The 22,991-nt window shown below is 35.8% G+C and overlaps 1 long non-coding RNA gene across 1 annotated transcript in view; it reads right to left on the bottom strand.

Annotated features, from left to right (window-relative positions):
- Positions 1–5,594: 5,594 nt before the first annotated feature.
- Positions 5,595–22,991, bottom strand: part of LOC309610888 — a 30,628-nt gene continuing 13,231 nt past the window's right edge. Inside the window, exon 2 of the long non-coding RNA XR_014234207.1 lies at positions 5,595–22,745. This is a non-coding gene — a long non-coding RNA (uncharacterized lncRNA). The remainder of the gene's footprint in view (positions 22,746–22,991) is intronic.

Raw genomic sequence — 22,991 nt, 5'->3', positions numbered from 1 at the left:
CTTTAAGATCATATTTTGGTCCTGCTTAAATTTTTTTCTACTTCTCACCATGACCTAAAAACCCTACATAATGTGACCTTTGTCCACTTCCCCAAACCCAATCACACCACTCTCCCATCACTCATTATACTCAATCATATACTCCCACACATGCCCAGTTTAATCTTTTTGCCTTCAAGTATTTGCACATGTTATTTCCTCTGCCTGGAATGTGCTGCCCCAGTACTTTTCTTGGTTGTTTTCTGCTCATCCTTCATGTCCTGGCTAAATATCACCTCCACTGAGACATGTTGCCTAACTATTCTCTGGAAAATATTCTGTGCATTGTCAATAATTCTATCCCATTATTCTGCCTTATATCTTTTTGGGCATTTAATTACTCTCTGAATTCATATTACTAATTTGTTTATGTGTTTATTTTCTATCTTTCTCCAGTACAGAGAAAGCTTTGTTATTTCAGGAATTTTGTGAGTATTGTTCACTTCAGTACCTGGTCACCAACATAGTGACTGGGTTTTAGTAGGTACTCAATATTTGAAGAGTGACTATACTGGAAACTTGGCCATGGGAATACAGTAGAGGAGCAAGTTGTCAGAGCAATAGACAAATAAAAAGGACATTTCTAATCACTGTGATCAGTGCCATGGCAGTGGCCAGCACAGGGCATTGTGGTAGCATTTATAAGTAGTACCCAACCCCTTATCCATGGTTCTTGGCTTCCTGAGAGAGGGTGCCTTCATATGAGATCTGAATGACAGTAAGAATTACCTAGGTTAGTGAGAGAAAGTTGGGTGTTTTGGGAACAGGAGTCTCAGATAGAAGGACTAACAAAGGCCTAAGGCAGAAGTGATAATGGCACTTTTGTGGGATCGTGGGTAGTTAATGTGGTTTAGATCATAGTATGAGGAAAGAAGGAGTGTATGAAGAGTACAATCAGAAAAAATTAATGAGCTTAAATGTCCAATTTACTTAACTTCATATAAAGTAAAATATGTTTGGAATCTATCAATTGAGTAATAATAATAATAATAAAGCTAATTTCTTGAGTGCCTACTATGTGTAAGGAATTGTAAATAAAAGGTTTCCTCCCTCCTGCTATTCTGGAGAGATATTAGTTGAATGGGGAGAAAAGCAAGACATAATAAATTAAATGGTAGCTAGTCCTTTTAAGGCACAGGGTGGTAATGGCTCTAGAGTAAAAGGTTTGGACTGCTTTGTACAAGAGACATTTGAAGTCTCCAAGGCCTTGTGCTTTTCATCCAAGAAGCTCTGGTATACTGGGGGAAAATGTTGCCATGGCAGCCAGTAGTTGCTGTGAAGGGAAAAAAGGAGAAGGTTAATGCTAAACATTTTTCTAACAGCAATATTTGGCTGCTTCTTTGAATCTTTCCCCTAAGGACTTTATTTGTCAACTACCTTGGTAATATTATAAATCAACAAACTTAAGCAGCATATGAAATATACATGCAGGAATATGTATATATGTATGAGTATACAAATGTGTGCATGTTTAAGGATATCATCATATATTTGCACTAATAAATAAATGTGTATATTTGATGTATATTAAATGAATGGTTCTCCCTAACCATAAGGGAATTAGTCATTGTGAAAAGTTAAATTTTCCAAGTGGCCAAAAATTTTACTTTTAAGCACCAAAAAACATTTCACTGGTTAATTTATTACACTAATAAATTTATATTAGGTAAAAATAGAAGAAACATATATTATACTTGTAATGTATATAGCAATTACAAAGTTATTACTTATCTATTAATTATATATAATTAAGTTATTACTTACTATATAACTGTAAAATGAGGAGAATGCACAATCTCAAAACAAGACACATCATAGATTTATGTGCTGATTTCTCTTAATCACTACTGATTTGCATATTAATATTCACAATCTGAATTCTGCCCTCTTTTCCACCCATTCTCCTAAAATAGTTTTCAAAGGTATAAATGTCTGTCAAATGTTCTTATATTTAGTCAAAAGGGAATTTGAATTTTAGAGCTGCAATTGTCTTCAGGCATTATACACTCCAAATTCCTTCTTATGCAAACTAAATTAGCTGAAACAGATTGAGAATACTTAAATTTCCAAGACACTATAGTTCTTCAATACTGGAGTTGGCACTAAAACCCAGGGCTCTCTCTTTACCACCATATCTGCCTCTCTGTCTAGAATACAAAGACTCGGGCTGAAAAACTGGTTCACGGGACAAGTAGAGCACACTGGAAATAAATGTTCAGAGAAGGGACTTCCTGAGACAATCAGGTTTGCGCGGAGGTGGGGAAAGAATCTGGACATCTGGATCTGGGTTTTTAACTTTATTAAATTCAAATTTATATTTTTAAAATTTACAGTCTTTAATTTTCTTTTATAATAGAATGTATATCTGTAAGTTCCCATCCCTTTAGATTTAGCAGATATTATATGTAGATTCAAGTGGCTGCAAAGATGACAGCTTTTAACTGTTACAGCAAACTGCTCCGTGGCCTTAGAAACTCCATCCATTTGTTCCTTCCCAATCCCAACTGCCCAATCCCTCCTCAGGTGGACAAAATGATCTGCCTCTCAAAGCTGAGCACACAGCATGCCAGCACAAGGAAGGTAATCTTGACAAGTCTGTTAAGAAGCAGCAGCCTGAGACTACATCTCCAAGCTAGTGACACCTGTTTCCAGATTCTGGTCATGTCAGAGCACATGGCAAACAACACTATCACTGCACTGACTTGTCAGCTCACTGACATTATCTGTGCTCCATTCTCTGCCGAAGAAGCTGAGAACATAGTCTGCATTAGTCAAAACAGCAGGTCTTACTAAGATACAAGAGAGAAAAGTATCCTATTTAAGAGGACGGTTTCTGAAATAAAATGCCCTGAATTCTAATCCTATCTCTGCTACTTACTAGTTGAGTGAACTTAACTGAGTTACTTAGCCTCTCTAATACTACCTCCTCAACTTAAAGTGGGTTAATGAGATGTAAATAAGATAAACAGAACACCTCATGCTTATTACGTATTAAGTGTACTCTATTTGGACTTTTTTGTTTGTGTAATCACTTGGTAAATACAAGTGGCCTATCTCTTCTTAGAAATCATGCAGTCTTGATAAGTAAGATGTTTGATTCTCATCTTTATTATGACCACCAGAAAGTGGGGTAAGGGGCTTTCTGTGATCAGAATTATTCTGATACAATTGAGTCCTTTATCATATCTATTCTCAGCATGGTTGAATCCTCCTCTGGGTTTATTTTATTGAGTATGTCAGAAAAGCTTCTTGCTAAAATCACATCTTTTTTTTTTTTTTTCAAAAGCAACCATGGTTATGCTGAGTGGAGATGCTCTTTTTCTTCAGTCTGTCAAAAGCCATGGATACTGCTTCAGTTCAACTATTGCTGTTTATCCCTCATCTTTCTTCTGCATAGCCTTTTAAATATTTCTTGTTTTCCTCCATTATCTTATTTTACTCCTTTACCTTTCCTTCTCATCTGTCTTGTCCTTTACCAGCCAACATTCTTCTAATCCCTTAGGCTTTTCAAAAATAATTCCCAGACTCTTCTTTATGAAGTATTTGTTGATTGCCAAGACTGGGTATAATTACTCTCTCTTTTAAAATTCCTAAGCATTTGGTTTTCATCATTCAGTCTTTTATTACAATTAATACTTTTCTTGCTCTTTACCAAGGTTAAATTTCATGAGCGCACAAAGTGCTTTCACCTCTGTGTCTCTTTCACATAGAATAATGATCAAATTGACTTGAAAACCTGACCCCTGTAGTTTCCTAAAGCTATCTGACAACTAACTAACTGATTAACTGACTAACTGTTTGTAAACTCCTTCCTTCCTCTCAATTAACAGAATATTTGCCTTAGGGGTTCAATTTTTCTTAGTTTATTTACTTCCCATAATATGTGGCTATCAAAACAACATAAATCTGCCCTTGAGATCAAATCCTGGTCTTTCACAGTGGTATCTAATTGAGCAAATTCTCAATTTCCATAACCAATTGTGATTTGTCTAAGTGCAAGCAAGCCATTCTGAGTAGAGAGGTAAACCATAAAGTCATGAATCATAGACATTAGAGACTTTAGTGTTGTAGAGGATATCAGACACCATTGCTTCTAAAGCAATGAAATGTGAGCACGGAGCATACAAACCTTTTTATGGACATTTCCAGTGATGATTTTATTCACATATAAGAGAATTCCAGGCCATAATGTATAGCTCTCACTGGGTGAAAGTCAATCATATTAAGAAGAACATATTTTCCCTAGATTTTCTATCTATTGTCCTAATTTTGGTCTTATAAAGACATTCAGGACAATACCCTCTTTTCTTTTCATATGACAACTCTAAATGTTGGAAAACATAGCCATTCATGGCTTTACCACTGATTGTATTTAGAAGATGGTGTTTCACCCTGTAGAATGTTAAACTGAAAAAAAAATTACTCAGGGAGAAGAAAAATAAATATATGGCTCCGTTTTGCTTTGCTCTTATAAAGTGTGACCAAAAAAAAAATATAGCTCTAGAACATAGTTAATAGGAGCAGCAACAATAAAACTTTGGCTTTAAGATCATTAATTTTCTAACCACAGAGGATGCATAATGGCTTGACCACACCAAACAATAAAGGTTTTTAAAACTATGATTATTACTCCCTCTGCTAAGATAAAGGCAGATAGTTGGGTCACTGTATTTTAATTTATTTGTTAAATAAACAAGCAAAAATATAGGAGGCTGAAATATGTCCTTTGCTATGTCATCATTAGCATTGTCTGTTTCCTAGAAAATAGCTTCCTTCAATGACTTACTGCCCCCAAATATATTTTCTCTAACATATAATCTCTTATGAACATTTGCAATGATTTTGTTCATCTGAAATGAACCAACACATTGTATTTCTATATAGTACATCCTAAATACATGTTTACTAAACTAGAAGAGTCCACGTGAACACCAGCATGGTGAGTCCCATAACATTTCTGCTTTTTTTGTGTGTCTAAGGTGGGTAATTTAAATTGTCAGAGAAAGAAGAGGGGATCTGGATCAAATAAATAATGCTCCAGGGGAGAAGAAATCAGTGGAACTTAAATATGCGTTTCATTTTAAAGGAGGTGAGCTAAGTTCATGTTCTTCAAAGCAACATAATGACCACACTGATTTGGATACCAGTGTTCTTATCTATAAAATCAAGACAGAGAACTAGATGATACTTAAGGATACTTTTTTTAATTTAATTTTTTAAATTGGAGTGTAGCTGTTTTACAATGTTGTGTTAGTTTCTACTGTACAGCGAAGGCTACTTCTACCCCCAGTTTTCAATGATTTCACAAACTCATTGTTATTTTTGCCTTTCTCTCTTCATGCTTGCCCACCCTCTCTTTTTGTATGAATCTTTTTTATGTCCTATTTTCAGGAGTATTACCAAAGTCCACCCAGTTGCTAACCACGCCCCACCCTCTGTACTCTACACTCCAGCCATTTAAAATTACTTGCACTCTCCCAAATGTATCATTTCCTCTGCCTAGATATGTTTCCCAGGTATGCAACACATCCCTTAAAGATTTTACCTCCAATGTCTTTTTTTTTTTTTTTGGCAGAAAAGAGTAATTTATTTACTTTTTTGGGGGGGTATAATTGCTTTATAATGTTGTGTTAGTTTCTGCTGTACAATGAAATGAATAAGCTATATGTATACATATAAACCCTCTCTCTTTGATCTCCTTTCCAACCCCCATCCCACCCATCTAGGTCATCACAGAGCACTGGGCTGAGCTCCCTGTGCTGAATGGATAAAGAAGATGTGGTACATATATACAATGGAATACTAATGGAATACTACTCATCCATAAAAAGGAACAAAATTGGGTCATTTGCAGAGATGTGGTTGGACCTAGAGTCTGTTATGCAGAGCGAAGTAAGTCAGAAAATTGGTACAGATGAACCTCCAATGTCTTTGAAGTATTATCTTTACCCCCACCCCATACATCTTCCTAGGTATCTTATAGCCCTTATGCCTTTTATTCCTCATAAACAGGTCTACTTGAGGGTAGAAACTGTCATGTTTATTTCATATTCTCAGAATTTAACTATAGCAGAGATTTGATAAATATTGGTTGAGTGAATTAGATTCACAAAATAAAGTCCCAGCATCACAACATCACTAATGTTACCTTCTAATCTGCAGACTTGTATAAGATTGCTATGGGAAAATTTTCTACTAACTTTATTTCACTAAGTATGTTCCATCTCTGATGAAGCTGTGAAATATTAGCACAAATAATTAAAACAAAACTCACTTACCAAACTAATTTGTGATGCAGCCTTATTTAGTTTATAGTGTTTACTTGCTAGCTGATCTGAGAAATTTGAGAGTCCATTTATCTAACAATCTTGAAAAGTCATTATTGCCTTAATATCTAGGGGCACTCAGTCTACACTTCATCAGTAAGCTTCCCTGAGCTTATATTTTCTTTTCAATGGGGACTTGGACTATCCATTAGTTTTGCCATTTAGTGTCTGGATCTGATGTTAGGAATGCATAACAAATGCATTTGCAAATTAGCAGGGTGAATATTTTGCAATTATGAAAGCAATTAATATTTTGTTTTTGTCAGAAGAAAAATCTTACAAGATTCAGGCATTCAATAACATGAGAAGAGTAATGCAAATGACCCAGTTCATAGACAATTTGAATTCAATACAGTATTTTGGAAGAAGTTTTCATATTTTCTTAGACCATTTGACCTACAGCCTGTCCTCATGAGAAAAGAAATATTTACTGCCTCCACAGGTATTTTACAACATTGAAATTCTGTTTGTGCCTTTTGTAAACCTCCCCTAGAAAATTACAAGTGAGATTAAAAGGAACTCAACCTGGGGAGGAATTGATAGATGACCTGCCATATTTAAGACAACTGGCTCTCTGCTAAGGTCAGCCCTCACATACCAGAGGACAAAAACAAAACCCAAGGCCCAGGGAGAGCTGGGAGTGTGTATCAATATTAGTGGTCTCCAGCCTGGCTTAAGGGGAGACTATTCTTTTATGTATGTGTATGCATACATTTAATGTTTATTTGTATTTTTATTAGTTATATAGTCATATTATATATAGTACATATTTTGTATATGATATAGTGTATATAGTGTGTGTGGGGGGTACCTATATCTGCTTGAGGGTAAAAAAAAGAGTGATTATTCCATACCCTTGTGTCCTTGACTTATTCTTACAGGAGATTTCTGCTCCTTACCTTTGCTCCTCTAGTTGACTTTGTACATTTACCTTCCTAAATGAGTTTGTCAGAATGATACTGGAATTAACGCAAGATAGATTTTAGTATGGAGTAACTCCATACCATTAGTGAAATCATCTAAATCAGGATGGCAGACCCAAGTGCAGGTCTCAAGGCAGCCAAGCAATAAATTGTCCTCTGGATACCTGAGCCTGCCAACCATCAGTCATTAGAAGTTCAAGGTTTCCATGGATACCTTGTCCTTGAAGCAGGTGAAATTATAACTTCAGAAGCTCTTTGCACAAACAAAAGGGCTTGGAATTAGGTAGACATTAGTCTAGTTAGTTACCAGAGGGAAACAGGTTTCTATGAGTGGCTTCCAAAGCCCACTTTAATTAAGGGACAAAAAGGCATGAGAAAGTGAAATTGTGGAAAGCAGTAGAGTAAAATTTTAACTCAGATCTGATTTTATTGCTCCGTAAGCATTTCAGTGATAAGACATGTATTATTTTTGCCTCCCCAGAAGGCCTTCTTCCTTTTTTGGAAATAATAACCCAATCTCTTGGGACAGTTACCCTTCTCTATTTCTCAGCCTAATAGTTTTGACGAAATTGACTGCAAGGATAAACAAAATAATATATATTTTGGACTCCAAGGATAAACAAATAATCCAGGCCTGGCTACTCAGAGATCTGCATCTCTCTAACCAAATTTTTGGTTGTGAAATTAGATATGACCTAGACAAAGCCAATAAGACCCCCTTCCTTGGAATTTTGCTAGCAGTATTTGGAAATAGTCACGTTTCTTGATAGCAATAGATGAATTTGTGAATGTAAGTGCCTATCTAAAGAAAAAAAAGAAAGATAAGAAAAACAAAGCGAAAAATTCTGATGATACTATTAGCAGCTTTGAATCTAGTTATGCCTAAAGCCAACTGAATTGGGTTTCCCAGTTATAGGGACTAATAAATTATTTATTTTTACAGTTTTGTTGTTGTTTAAACTAGTATATGTGGAGGTCTGTAAGAACTGAATGGGTTCTGACTAATACAGCTGTCAAGTTTTTATTTCAGCAAATATACAGTGATGATGTAAAGCATTACTGAGACTCCCTTCTGGTCCTTTGGGGTTACCAATGACTACAGGAATTACTATAGAAAGTTAGAAACAAAGAAGATAAATTTCAAATGGCAGGGTTCAATAGGAGCCTGATTCCCTGGTGCTAGATATTTATATTTTGCATCAAGTTTCAAGGACTAACTGGGAATTATTTGCCTCCAGAAATCTTTTAAAATAGGCTAAAGAGAAAAATATATGTTTTCTTGCCACATCAGAAGTTGGTGAACAGGACACTATCTATTCCTTCCCCTCCCTACCTCATGTGATTTAGAGGGTCACTTTATCTACGATTACTTGTAAAATATGATTGTGTCTGTAAGAATGGGATCCTGTTTCCTAGCTAGAGACTGGATGTTTTCTGAACTGTAGGCGATGCTGTTATGTCATTATGGGGAATGAAACTTAGGGAAAAGGTAGAGTGACATAGTACATTGGGAAAAATCCGATATTGATTTCCAAGGCAGTCAAGATAAAATCCAGATCCAAGGCAGTCATGGCTAAAATTCCTAGGCTTTCTTGTGGCCTATGCCTGATTTGGGAAGAAATTGCAGATTCTGGTTGGCTACTCAGACTGCCCCAGGGAGCCAAGTATTGGTCTCTGGAAGAACTGCAAAGACCCTGGATGGGAAAGGGAAAGAAGTGTAACTGGTATCTCCAATGGTAGAATTCCTTCAGACAACTTGGGCATTAAACGACAAGCACAGATATTTCCGGTCACTGTCAATGCAAAGATTAGCCTATAGGGTAGTCGTTAGTATCCATAGCCAGCAGAGAAGTCACAATGACCCAAAAGCAGGGCTTTTAATCCAAATAAAAGCAGATACTAATCCCTTCTCCATAGGTACCTCCTTTACTACCTACATATATTTATGCAACTTCTATAGAAAGAGAAGTTTGATGGAACAGAAAGAGAGAGAGAGTGAGAGAAATGTGAATGAGCATTCCTTTTCTTTGGTACAAGTCTCAGTCTAGATGTGAAACCTCACTCCAAGCTCTTGAAGATAAGACTCTGAACTGTGACAAACAAGATCACCTAGACTGGGTTAAATATTTACCTGAAGAAGGATAGCCTTAAACAAAACTGACTAAAAAGCCAAAGGACAGAAATGATATTTTTTTGAAAGGGAATGAGATATTGTTAATTGACAGTATTAAATTTCCCCTTTCCCATGCCAGTTCACAATGGGTGGAGACTTAAAAAAATAAATAAATAAATTTCAGTTATGTCTCTTAGTTAAGACTTCTCAAAACAGTCTCCCATCCAAGTACAGACACTAAAAGAAGGAGGGAAGGAAAACAGGACAGAAGGGAAAGAAAAAGAAAAAGACTCAACCTGCGATTACCATCAGTTCATTTTTTAAAAAGTTAATTTTCAAAGCAAAACATCAAATGTACAATTCACAACAACAACAACAACAACAGGCAACTTGATTAAAATATAGGCAAAAGACTTGAATAGATATGCTCAATAAGCACTTGGAAAAATATTGAACATTGTTAATCATTAGGAAAATGTAAATGAACCACAATGAGATACCACCTCACACCCACTAGGATGGTTACTATCAAAAACGGAGATGAAAAAGAAAATAAGTGTTGATGAGGATGTGGGAAAATTGGAATTCTTGTGCATTGCTGGTAGGAATTTCCGAAGTGGAACAGCCACTATGGAAATATAACAGTTCCTCAAAAAGTTAAAAATACAATTACCATATTATCTAGCAATTCCACTTCTGGGTATATACTCAAAATTGAAAGCAGGACATTGAAGAGATATTTGTATACCCATGTTGATAACATTATTCACAATAACTAAAAGATGGAAGTAACCCAAGTGTCCAGTGATGGATGAATAGATAAGCAAGATTATATATACACAATGGAATATTATTCAACCTTAAAAAGGAAGAAGATTCTGACTCATGCTATAACATGGATGTATCTTAAGTTCATTATGCTAGATGACATAGGCCATGCACAAAATGACAATTACTGTATGCTTCCACTTTTATGAGGCACCCATAGTAGTCAAATTCATAGAGGCAGAGAGTGAATGATAATTTCCAGGGGCTGGGTGAAGAGAAAAATGTGAATTTGTTGTTTAATGAGTATAGAGTGTTAAGTTTGCAAGTTGAAAAGAATTCTGGAGATTGGTTGAAAAACAATGTAGATGTACTTAACACTACTGAGCTTTAAAATTGTTAAGATGGTAAATTTTATGCTATGTGTATTTTCCCACAATTCTTAAAAATATTAAAAAAAATCCTAACCTATTTTACTGAATCAAAGGATTAATTAAAGGCTTATTTTATTGTTTATTCTTCAAAAAATGTGAAACAAAATTACTAGTATCTCCAAACCCAGGATTATTTTGTAGTCTTATCTTTTATTAAAAAAAAAAGTATTCATAATATTTATCACTATTCTCCTGTTAAATTCTATCCCCCATTGGATTATGGAAAATATGATTCTCTTTCTATCTCTTTTGCTGGTCCTTGCTCTTCTACCCATACACTAAGCCTAGATATTTCACAGAGATTCGGACTCAGCCTCTTACTAATAGTAGTACTGTCCTTAGACTTGAGTGATGAGAGCCGTTGCTCAGGTGGTCTTGGCACTTAAGAGCCATTTCTCTGGCACTCCTCTGGTGATACCCATCCACACAGGGTAAAGAGGTCAAGAGTAGATACTAAACTGGATTCCATACCTTCCTAGAAGTTTATATCTGGGACTTCAGAATTACCTGTTTAAAACGTCTTAAATCTACTTCTTTGGCCACATTCCTAGCCAACCTCCCAGTGGAAGTCTCCCCTTTATCAGTAGGCATATCTCTACATAGGGAGGTGGTCAGATGGTGACTCTCTGTGAGGGATGGAGTGTGTGAGGAGGGGATGTGATAGAATTCAGATATGTAGACAGAAGGGCTCTTGAAATGAAGGAAAAATCAAAGGTAAAAAGAAAAGAGAGAGGTTGACCTTGAAACCCCTAGGGGCCTTCATTTTTACGCTTGACCTGGACAGGTCAAGATTATTAGAGGAAGGTCTTCCTATACACATTTTCTAAACACATTTATTCACTTTCATACTTTAAAATTCTACCTGCATCAAAACATCTATCACATCTGTTGCCTACAGCCATACTCTCTCTGTTAAAATCCAGATCTAAATTTCTCATTACTCCCTGAATATATCTACCTGAATTTCCCCAGTCTCAAATATAATGTCTAAAAATCAATTCAGCACCACCATTTTCCATGAAAGCATATTGTTTCCCATTCCCCTCTGCTCCTTTATCTTATTAATATCAAACTAACTTCCTAGTGGTGCTTTGTAGATCCTTATATCTCCTTCCCTCCAACACCAAAAAATCAATCATTAATAATGTCCCATTCCATCCCAGTAATCCTATATGCAAGGTTTAAGAACTACTGTGGGGGGCAGAGTCAAGATGGTGGAGTAGGAGGATGTGGAGTTCATATCTCCTCACAACTAGGGCACCTATCAGACACTGGTGGGGAACCGCAACACCCAAGGGGTCAGGAGAAATCCCCGAGTGACCTGGTAGGATATAGCGGGGAGGAAAGAGGGAAGAGAAGTGGAGGCGGGATGGGACTGGCACCTCTGAGGGACGGCTGGGGGAGGGGAAGGCTGCCCACACCTGGAGAGGTCCACTCACTGCAAGGGGATCAATGGGGACAGGGATAGACCCTCTCAGGTTCAGAGGATCAGAGAGGAATGCAGCTTGCATTTTCCCTACCCACTCAGGCCCCAGGGAGCCTCTAGGGTCCCGGGCCTGGTCCTCCACCCTCCGAGCCCTCCTCCGGCTGCATGGTCCTGGGTGCATGGGGAGGGGGGAGAAAGAGTAGAGACAAATGGGGAGGGACCATCAGGGATCAGAGGATCAGGGGGAGAATGTGGCTAGCATTTCCCCCACTCACTTGGGCTCTGGGTAGCCTGCTGAAGTCTTGGGCTAGATCCTCTACACTCCTAGGCCAGAGGCACTCCAGGGCCACTTCTGACCATGCTGAGCCTAAGCCCCGCCCTGCACTTCCCCAGGGCTTTTTCTGGTGCTGAGCATAAGCCCCATTCCTACATAAACCCCACCCCCACTTAAGCCCTGTCGCCTGCCTAATCTCCATCCACCCACATCCAAGGCTTTTTTTTCTTTTTTTGTTCTTTTTTTTTGCTATTGTGGTTCTATTTTACCTTCCAGTTGTTTCATTTATATTTTATTTTATTTTTTATTCCTTATTATTGCTCTTCTCCTTTTTCTTTCTTTTCTGTACCACATGGCTTGCAGGATCTTGGTTCATGGACCAGGTGTTGTGCCTGAATTCCTGTGGTGGGAGCACCAAATCTGAGCCACTGGACTAACAGAGAACCTCAGACTCCAGGGAATATTAATCAGAGTGAGGTCTCCTGGAGGTCCTCAACTCTGCACCAAGACCAGGGTCTACCCAGCTGCCTGTAAACTCCAGTGTTGGACGCCTCAGGCCAAACAACCAGTGAGACAGGAACACAATCCAACCCATCAAAAAAAAATGAGACAACAAAAAATATGTTACAGATGAGGAGCAAGGTAAAAAACTACAATAAATGAAGAGGAAATAGGCAACTTACCTGGAAAAGATTTCAGAGTAATGATAGTAAAGATGATCCAAAATCTTAGAAATAGAATGGAGGCACAGATCAAATGTTTAACAAAGACCTAGAAGAAGTTAAGAACAAACAAACAGAGATGAACAAAACAATAACTGAAATGAAAAATACACTAGAAGGAATCATAGCAGAATGACTGAGGCAGAAGAACAAATAATTGAGCTGGAAGGTAGAATGGTGGAAGTAACTGCCAAGGAGCAGAATAAAGAAAAGAATTGAAGACAGTCTCAGAGGTCTCTGGGACAACACTAAAAGCATTAACATTTGAATTATAGGGGTCCCAGAAGAAGAAGAGAAAAAGAAAGGGTCTGAGAAAATATTCAAAGAGAATATAGTTGAAAAGTTTCCTAACAAGGGAAAGGAAATAGCTACCCAAGGCCAGGAAGTACTGAGAGTCACATATAGGATAAACCCTAGAAGAAACTTACCAAGACACATATTAATCAAACTAACAAAAAATAAATTCAAAGAAAATTTATTAAAAGCAGAAAGGGTAAAGCAACAAATAACATACACAGGAATCCCCATAAAGTTATCCGCTGATTTTTCAACAGAAACTCTGGAGGCCAGAAGGGAGTGGGAGGACATATTAACAGTGATGAAAAGGAAAAAAAACTATGAATGAGATTACTCTACCCAGCAAGATCTCATTCAGGTTCAATGAAGAAATCAAAAGCTTTACAGACAAGCAAAATCTAAGAGAATTCAGCACCACCAAACAAACATCTCTAGGCAGGAAACACAAGACAAAATAAACCCAAAACAATTAAAAAAACAGTAATAGGAACATACATATTGATAATGAACTTAAATGTAAATGGAGTAAAATCTCAAACCAAAAGGCACAGACTGGCTGACTGGACACAAAAACAAGACCCATATATATGCTGTCTATAAAACAGACACTTCAGACCTAGGGACACATACAGACTGAAAGTAAGGGGTTGGAAAAAGATATTCCATGCAAATGGAAATCAGGAGAAAGCTAGAGTAGCAATACTCATATCAGATAAAATAGACTTTAAAGACTGTTACAAGAGATAAGGAAGGACACTATATAATGATCAAAGGATCAATCCAAGACAAAGATATAACAATTGTAATTACTTTTGCACCCAACATACAAGCACCTCAATACATAAGGCAAATGCTAACAGTCATAAAAGGAGAAATCAACCGTAACATAATAATAGTGGGGAACTTTCACACCCCACTTACAAAAATGAATAGATTATCCAGACAGAAAATATATAAAGCTTGTGTCTAATCATCCAGACACAAGCTTTAAATAACACTATAGACCAGCTAGATTTAACTGATATTTAAAGGACATTCCACCCAAAAGTGACAGAATACACTTTCTTTTCAAGTACAGAATGGAACATTCTCCAGAATAGATCACATCTTGTGTCACAAATCAAGCCTCGGAAAAATTAAGAAAACTGACATCATATGAAGCATCTTTTCTGACCAAAACGCTCTGAAATTAGAAATCAATTATAGAAAAAAAAATGTAAAAAACACAAACACATGGAGTCTACACAGTGTGCTGTTAAATAACCAAGAGATCACTGAAGAATCAAAGAGGAAATTTTAAAAATACATAGAAAAAACTGACAGTGAAAACATGATGCACCAAAACCTATGGGATGCAGTAAAAACAGTTCTAAGAGGGAAGTTTATAGGAATGCAATCTCACCTCAAGACACAAGAAAAATCTAAATAAACAATCTAAGCTTACACCTAAAGCAACTAGAGAGAGACGAACAAAGAAAATACAAAGTCAGTAGAAGAAAAAAAAGATTCGAGCAGAAAATAAATGAAATAGAAACAAAGAACACAATAGCAAATACAAATAAAATGAAAAGTTGGTTTTTTGAGAAGATAAACAAAATTGATAAAATTTTACCCAGACTAATCAAGGAAAAAAGGGAGAGGAATCAAATCAATAAAATTAGAAATGAAAAAGGAGAAATTAAAACTGCCATCACAGAAATACAAAGGATCATAAGAGAATACTACAAGCAACTATATACCAATAAAATGGACAACCTGGAAGAAATAAACAAATTCTTGGAAAGGTACAATTTTCCAAGACGGAACCAGGAAATATAAACAGACAAATCTCATGTAATGAAATTGGAACTGTAATTAAAAATCTTGCAACAAACAAAAGTCCAGGACTTACTGTCATCACAAGCAAATTCTGTCAATCATTTAGAGAAGAGTTAATACCTATCCTTAAACTCTTCCAAAAACTTACAGAGGAAGGAACACTTCCAAACTCGTTCTACAAGCCCACCATCACCCTCATACCAAAACCAGACAAAGATATGACAAAAAAAGAAAATTACAGACTAACATCACTGATGAACATAGATGCAACAATGCTCAACAAAATACTAGCAAACAGAATCCAACAACCCAGGAAAAGGATCATACACCGTGATCAACTGGGATTTATCCCAGGAATGCAAGGATTCTTCAATATGTGCAAATCAATCAATGTGATACATCATACTAAAAAATTAAAGAATAAAATCTATGTGATCATCTCAATAGATGCAGAAAAGGCTTTTGACAATATTCAACACCAATTTATGATAAAAATTCTCCAGAAAATGGACATAGAGGGAACATACCTCAACATAATAAAGGCCATATATGACAATCTCACAGCAAACATTCTCACTGGTGAAAAACTGAAAGCATTTCCTCTAAGATCAGGAACAACACAAGGATGTCGACTCTCGCCACTATTATTCAACATAGTTTTGGAAGTCCTAGCCATGGCAATCAGAGAAGAAAAAGAAATACAAATTGTAAAAGACAAAGTAAAACTGTCACTGTTTGCAAATGACATGATACTATACATAGAAATTCTAAAGATGCCACCAGAAAACTACTAAAGCTAATCAATAAATCTGGTAATATTGCAGGATACAAAAGTAATGCACAGAAATCTCTTGCATTCCTATACACTAACAATGAAAGATCAGGCAGAGAAATTACAGAAACAAACACATTTACTATTGCAACAAAAAGAATAAAATACCTAGGAATAAACCTGCCTAAGGAGGCAAAAGACCTGCTATCAGGAAACTACAAAACACTGATGAAAGAATTCAAAGATGACAGAAACAGATGGATAAATATACCATGTTCTTGGATTGGAAGAATCAATATTGTGAAAATGACTATACTACCCAGAGCAATCTAGCTATTCAATGCAACCCCTACCAAATTACCAATGGCATTCTTCACAGAATTAGAATAAAACATTTTACAATTTGTATGGAACAACAAAAGACCCCAAATAGCAAAAGTAATCTTGAGAAAGAAAAAAAGAACTAGAGGAGCCAAGCTCACTAACTTCAAACTATACTACAAAGCTACAATATTCAAGATAGTATGGTACTTGTACCAATAGATCATTGGTACAAGATAGAAAGCCCAGAGATAAACCCACGTACCTATCGTCACTTAATCTATGACAAAGGAAGCAAGAATATGCAATGGAGAAAAGACAGCCTCTTCAATAAATGATGCTGGGAAAACAGGACAGCTGCATTTAAAAGAATGAAATTAGAACACTACATAACACCATACACAAAAATAACCTCAAAATGGATTAAAGACTTAAATGTAAGCCTGGACACTATACACCTCTTAGAGGAACACATTGGAAAAACATTCTTTGACATAGACCACAGCAATATCTTTTTTGACCCAACTCCTAAGGTAATGAAAATAAAAACAAAAATAAGCAAAGGGACTTAATTAAACTTAAAAGCTTTTGCACAACAAAGGAAACCACAAATAAGATGAAAAGACAACCTTCAGAATGGGAGAAAATATTTTCAAATGAAGCAACTGATATGGGATTAATCTCCAAAATATACAAACAGCTCATGCAGCTGAATATTAAAAAAAAACAAAAAGCAATCCAATTAAAAAATGGGTAGAAGACCTAAATAGATATCTCTCCAAAAAAGACATACAGATGGCCAAGAGGCACATAAAAAATGCTCAACATCACTAATTACTAGAGAAATACAAATCAAAACTACAATGAGGTATCACCTCACACCAGAAAGAATGGCCATCATAAAAAAAATCTACAAACAGTAAATGCTTGAGAGGGTGTGAATAAAAGGGATCCCTCTTGCACTGTTGGTGGGAATATAAATTGATACAGCCGCTATGGTGAACAGTATGGAGATTCCTTAAAAAACTAAAAATAGAGCTACCATATGACCCAGTAATCCCACTACTGGGTATATACCCTGAGAAAACCATAATTCAAAAGGACACATGTACTCCAATGTTCACTGCAACAGTATTTACAATAGCCAGGACATGGAAACAATCTAAATGTCCAACAAGAGATGAATGGATAAAGAAGATATGGTACATATATACAATGGAATATTAGCCACAAAAAGGAATGAAATTGGATCATTTGTACAGATGTGGATGGACACAGAATCTGTCTTACAGAGTGAAGTAAATCAGAAAGAGAAAAACAAATATCGTATATTAATGCATGTATGTGGAATCTAGAAAATTGGTACAGATATACCTATTTCCAGGGCAGGAATAGAGACGCAGATGTACAGAACGGACCTGTGGACATGGGGGAAGGGAGGGTGGGCAAATTGGCAGATTAGGATTGACATATGTACACTACCATGTGTAAAATAGGTAGCCTGTGGGAACCTGTTATAAAGCACAGGAAGTTCATCTCACTGCTCTGTGATGACCTAGATTAGTGGGATTGGGTTGATGGGAGGGAGGTCCAAGAGGGATGGGATATATCTATATATATAAAGCCGATTCACTTCATTATACAGCAGAAACTAACACAATATTGTAGCAATTATACTCCAATAAAAAGTAAAAAATGAACTACTGTGATACACCAGGAAGAGGAGATGATGGACTTTTTGAAGGTGGTTGAATTTTTATCCTCTTGCATATGCTATTAAATTTAGACAAAACATATAAAGTATAAAAAGGTGTTTATATCCACCAAAAAAATTCTATTATTTGGGAAAAGGTGATTGAAAGTAAAAGTGAGTGAATTTTCCATTCTAAGGTGTCCATCAGAAATAATGGGGTCCAGGACATGCTAACACAAAATATGGCACCTTGGCATATTGAATAGTTTAAGCCAAAGGAGGTTGAGAAAACAGCAGAAGCAGAAAGGTCACTCTGAATTTCCCTCTACTCCTCTCTCCTAAAACAGGCCATAAAACCCTCATATGAGACGTGCTTTTCCACAGAGGAAAAGAGCATCTTTATCTCCAAAGACCAAGAAATACTCAGGAGAATCAAACAAGTCTTGCTAAATTTCCCCTAGTTTAATAACTTATGTCGTACTCTTTAACCTATCATATTCCTCTACCATTCTCTCTTTGTCAAACCCAGCATAAAAATACTCAGGTCTGTTGCTTTGGGTCTTCATTTTCTTATGAAGGTTACTGTGTCATGTAAAACTTATATTAAATAATCGTATATGCTTTTCTCCTGTTAACCTGTCTTTGTTTAATTTTCAGACCCAGCAAGAGACCATAAGAAGGTTGAGAAAACCTTTTCCCTCCCCTACAGAGCACAATACATTTGCTTATACTAATCCAAAAGCATTGGTTTTCAACAAAAGATGACTGAGGGTAGGAAGGGCTGTGGTAGTTGGAAGGATGCTTGTCATTACTTTTGGGAAGCTCTTTATATATACTGCTGCCACACACCAGGACTAGGGTGACCTTGGAGACCCATGTGCCTGGATAAACAGTCAGAATAAGAGAGCAGACATGTATAATTAAAATCCCCCTCCAATAAGAGCCACATCCATAGACAGTATAAAAAAAGACATGTAAAATATCTTCTCTTCCAAGGAAAAGTAAAATTATTTTTAGCTCCTTTCTGGGCAAGGCAAAGACTAAATATTGTTTTTTAAAATAAATGTTTATGTGCATGTAAATAAGTAAAATTCTTTAAATTCCCTAATATTTATGAACTGATCATAAAGTTTGAGACAGAACTCACATCTCTGACTCAGTGAGAAAACCAGATTGAAAGGAAATAAATTCAAATCAAAAAGTAATGAAAGGAAACTCTTTGTATATGTTTGGAATAAATAATATAAGCAGAGTAGTAGCTTTCGGAAATAATTTAAGGTAAGAATATCAGGAATATAAACTGAAGTATGGAAAAAGAATCTCTTTTCTAGATCTAGGCATGGCAAGCTAAGGTATTAATAACGATAGACTTCAATAGTTAGCCTGAAAAACAGACTAAAATATGTCTTTCTTTAAGCAAATTTGTTTTAAGTATTTATTTGGGGGCAGGTCTGTGCTATATAATGGATGAACAAAATCAGATACAGTCTCTGCACTCAATGAATATATATTCACTATGCAAAAGACATAGTAATTAATTATTCAATTTAATATAAAATTACTACAATAAATGCTATGAAAGATAATTGCATAAAGCTTTAATGAATATAAAAATTTGATTATATCCTGTCAAATAAGATAGGAAAAGAAATATGAAAAAGTAGTAATTGAGCAGAAAGATACAGAAGAATTGGCATTAACTAGATTTACTGTCTATATCTGTAACACAAAAGCTGGATTATTTCTCTATCTTATTCTTTAAAATAATTATAGAAAGTCCCCTATATACAAATGAGTTCCATTCTGAGAGTGCATTTGCTAAGTCCTATTTGTTCGTAAGTCCAACAAAGCTAGACTAGTTACCCCACTAACACAATTGGCTATATAGTACTATACTGTAATAGGTTTATAATACTTTTCACACAAATAATACATAAAAAACAAACACAATAAATAAAGAAAACATTTTTAGTCTTACAGTACAGTACCTTGAAAAGTACAGTAGTACAGTACAACAGCTGGCATACAGGGGCTGGCATCGAGTGAAGAGTCAAGAAGAGTCACTGACTGGAGGAGAGAGAGGAGGTCAGAGATGGTAGATCTGAAGGATCATCAGCAATAGGAGATGGAGGGCAAGCTGCAATTTCCCTCATGCCTGACGTTGATGGAAGTTATGTTCGCATCTGTGAAGTTCTCAACTTGAAGGTTCATATGTAGGGGACTTACTGTATTATTTTAAAAGGCTCACAGGAAAATATCTCCCTATTTCATTTTACTTGGTTTTACTCTAAATTCTAAAGACAACACAAAAGACTTTGTAGAAACTGTTGGACCTGGCATAAATGAGAAAGTAATGGAATTGACAATTTTACCAATGTTGTGAAAAGCAATTAGTCAGTTTCACTAAGAGTCTATAGGTTAGCACTTCCTTTAAGCAAAGTTAAAAAATATTTCCAAGCCCATGAAACTTACAGAACTTAAGAGAAGGAAAGCAATTCAAACCATTTACAGAATGTTTTCTCTCAAGTTACAATTTAAGACCAATTTTATTTTAACATCTGTACCTTTAAATGGTAGACTCAAAGTTTTTTTTAAAATTTTAGTTTGTTTTATTTTCCCCTTCGTCTAACAGCATGGGTGACTTAGTTGCATGATTTTTTTTCAGACAATGTCTAATAATTTGACTGTAGAGAAAATATCTATAAGAAGCCAGAAAGAGGTTTTTCTTCTCTTTTTCCTTGTAGAGTAGCATGCACTCCTCCTACCCCACAAATTGACAGTAAAAGTCCACTTTCTGTGAAAGACTTGGTCTCAGCTAAACATTAAGGTAAGGCACAGAAACAACACAATTATATTTTCCCTAGGCAGTATCTATGTGATAGAAATACATCTTCTCAATCAGTTAACCAGACATTTTTTCTACATCGTATCAAGTGTTAAGATTGACTAGAATTTCTTTAACCAAACTAAATTAATAATTTGACATCATGGATATATAGCCTTATTCCATTTGTTTATTCATTTTTAATATCAATATTAGTATGAAATATTAGAAGGGAAACTAGATTTCTAGCTAGGTATATTATCTTAGTTTTCCCACAAATAAAACATCTTTTGAATAAGAGTCTTAGAGTAGATTCTAAACTTTCATGATCTTTAATGTGTAGTAACAGAAGCACAAAAACCACCATGCTTATATGTATGTTTTTCTACTAAGTTTATATGTAAAAATATGATAGCAGAGATTGAGACTTCAAATTTTATTTTGTTTTTGAGTACATAGCATCCTCTCATTTATATTTTTCTCACTGCATAAGGAACAAGAGAAGTAGACAATGACATATTTTGAGAAGATCATTTTATCTAAGTCAAGATAGTCTAGGTTATGTTGAAGTAACACAGACTCCAAATCTCAGGAGCACAAAATGACAAAAGTTTGTTACATACACTAAGTGTTTATCACAGATTGCCTGAGAATTCTGCTCATTGTCACCACTCCCAGCTTTTTGGAACAGCACCATCCCTAATAAGGTCAATCCCACACACACATACTTTCTTTTTTCCCCCAGTACTATTCAGTAGAGAAATAAATGTGATAAGAATAACATTTAAGGCAATAAATTGATGTGATGAGAACATGAGAGATCTTTTAAAAGCTCAAAAATGGTTCAGATTATTCTGCTAATAAAATGGATACCTGCCAGTGCTCTGGATTGTGGGTCTAATGAAAATCAGGGAAGGGAAAGGACATGAACAGAAAGGAAGAACTCTATTAGGAAGAATAGATTGTGAAAATAATTATTTCCAGGTCTTAGGAAAATGAAAATATATAAACAGCTGGAAAATTAAAAAAAGGAGAAAAAGAGCTGAGAATAAGGAAAGATGTCTATTTTATTAGATTATTTCATTCTTTCAGCAATTGCTTACTGGTCCCCTAATATGTGCTAACCCTACAGTTGGCTCTGGACACAGAGTGTACAAGACAAACCCAGTCTTTATTTTCATGGAACTCACCAGCTCATGGCAACATCACCACCTCCACTGGGTACTTACTACAAACTAACTCTCTGTATTCATTGAAAATTATGCAAAAGTAGAAAATGATGGTTTAAGGGATTCTTATCAAATAACTTATTTTATTCTCAAAACTAACAACTTTATGAGCTATTACTATTATCATGCCCATTTATAGACAAGGCAATGAGGCTCAGAAAGTATTAACAATTTTTCAAAAGTTCCAAAGAAGAATCTAGATTCAAACCTAAGAATTCTACACTCTCAATTGTTGCAGTACAAAAAAATAGTACACATAAGTCCTATGAAGGAGCTTAAGTGTGACAAGAATCTATGGGAGGGGATTAAGAAGGGGAGTGACATTATCTGAGTTACATTTTCAGAAAGATCAATATGTATGTGAATAGACGTTAGGGTGTCTTAGGTAGAGGAAAAAGAAAACAGGATGGAATTTTCTGAAGTGTTTTGAAAATACACAGTAGTGGTTTGGATCAGGGTGGTAGAAACTTTGGCAGAAAATGGTCAGATTTGGGATATACTTTGAAGATATTGCCCCACAGATTGCATATGGGTATAAGAAAAGGAAAGAAAAAAAATATTGCTACTAGTTTTGTGGCCTGTTTAATTGGATGAATGGTGCAATATTTCCTGAGATGGAAGGACAAATTTTGAAGTAGGGAAAATTAAAAATTGTGTTCAGAAATCTTTATGTTTGAGATGATTTATTAATTATTCCAATGGAGAAGAAGAGACATCAACCTGATAGTTGGAAACATGTGTCTGGATTTTAAAGAAAGAGAAAGTAAGACTAGAGACATAAACATAGGATACAACAGCATGTAGACAGCATTTAAGCCATGGTCCTGGATGTTTGAGAATAAGTAAATCCTTAGGAATTCTAACATTTTCAGACTAGGAAAAGGAAGGGATGCCAACAAATGAGACTTAGAGGTAGTGGCCAATAAAATAGAAAGACAATATGGGGAATGTGGACTCCTGGAAGCCAAGTAAGAAAAGCTTCAAATTTCAAGGGAAAAAAAAAGTAATCAGTGGC

Source organism: Balaenoptera borealis (genome assembly GCF_965194805.1).
Source record: "Balaenoptera borealis genome assembly, chromosome: 14".
NCBI lineage: Eukaryota > Metazoa > Chordata > Mammalia > Artiodactyla > Balaenopteridae > Balaenoptera > Balaenoptera borealis.
This window is presented reverse-complemented; position numbering and strand designations above follow the sequence as displayed.